The following is a 1,802-nucleotide window of genomic DNA, read 5'->3' on the forward strand; positions in this document are numbered from 1 at the left end:
TGGTTTTTGACTTAAAATGGCCAATGGAAGTGGGACCCACATTTTATCGAGATGACCTCTGATGAAAATTTCGACTGCGCCTTTGAGTCCGGAATGTCGACTTTGGTAGGGTAGCATATCTATTTTATTTTTATCAGGTTCCGAACGGATTCCGAGCACCCGTCGGAGACTTTAAAGAAAGTAGGCAAAGCTGAAATCTGGTACAGCCCTTTAACGACCAGAAATTGGGGTTTTAACGACCAGATTTTTGGGTTTATTAGCGACCAGCTTCGTCCTTATAAAAACCCAATTTTCAGCCTTTGTGTCTTACTTTGAAATTTCGATATTTTGAGCTATACAACTCCAAATTGGGCGATTCAAAAGGCTAAGTTGTGATATTTTTCGAGGGCAACGCATTGGTGAGCTTGGAATCTGATTTGGGGACCCGATTTGAGGTAAATTTTGTGTTTTAACTGCTGTCATAGCTCATTTTCGAGCTCATCTTTTGGGAAATTTTAGAAGGTGATTTCTTGGTCATTTTAGGTCCGAATCTAGTGATTCAAGAGCCTACATTATGGGGTTTTTCGTGAGTATCGTCGTGGTGTGATTGGCTTTGGCTGTTGGACCTTCATTTTTGGTAAAATCTTGTAAGTAGCTGCTGCCATTGTTGCTGATTTTTAGCTTAGATTTTGGGTTTTTTTGTTGCATGTTCATGTTGGGATTGTCTTGAGTCCTGAATTATGTTTCATTATGGTACACAATTTCGGAGAGTTATTTAGGACTTTTATTTGGGGTTAATTCTGGATTTCTCAACGCGGATCCCACTTTTTCCATTTTGACCGCGAAATTGACCCGTCTCCGTTTCTTGCGATTTTAGTGTTTAAATGACCGTAATAACGTTGTGACTCTATGTATGATAGTGTATCAACGTTTCGAGGCCTTTTAGAAAGTAAAAGATCCGGGGAAGTGAATTTTGGAGCGCGCGTGATCTGCGTTCAGGTAGACTACGGTTTCTCTTCTTAGATTAAACTCGAACATGTGAATGCGTGTTGATTAGTTGGGATTTGGATTGGGTAGTTATTGGATCATGCATAGGTGTTAAAAATCATATTTTCGGCCTTTTTCTGAGAATTATCGGGTAATTGTGAGCATTTTAATGTTATTAATTGACCTTCTTTGCTATATGGATTACTTGTATGTTTGAATGTTGGTTATCAGAAGTATGTTGGGCCTTAGTTTAGGTTTGACTAGGGTTTTCCTTAGAAATGCATGATTCAAAGTCGGTAGGATTTAGTTTATCCCCGACGTCGCTCGGCCGGCTTAAATCCTTGTAGACTGATGTAGCAGACTTGAGTCTGATAGTTTAGTATTTAGCTAGAGGATGAGCTCGCTCCAGCGATAGTTACTCTTATTTCTTTGATGTTACGGCTTCTCGAGTTACATCAGTGACAATAAATTCCGCTCCGTGATTCAAAGTTGAGTTTCAATTCGGCTTTAAGAACTTACATTGATTAGCTAAGTCTGGATGGTGTTCCACGGGTATATATGATTATGGGTAGATAAAGACTCTTTCAGCAGCTATATCGGCATCTTTGTCGGGTATTCGGATTTAAGGTCCGGCCTCGACCATCCACATACTTATGTAGAGCATCCGGTTAGAGGTCCGGTCTCAAGTATGTAGAGCATCCGGTTAGAGGTCCGGCCTCAGTTACTTATATTTTGCAAATTGCTACTTGTGTAATTCTGGTGAGCATCCGGTTCAAGGCCCGACCTCCGTACCGTCAGATTCTACTTTTTGGTTCGGTGTTCTTTGGCCTCGAGTT

Source organism: Solanum pennellii, chromosome 11 (genome assembly GCF_001406875.1).
Source record: "Solanum pennellii chromosome 11, SPENNV200".
NCBI lineage: Eukaryota > Viridiplantae > Streptophyta > Magnoliopsida > Solanales > Solanaceae > Solanum > Solanum pennellii.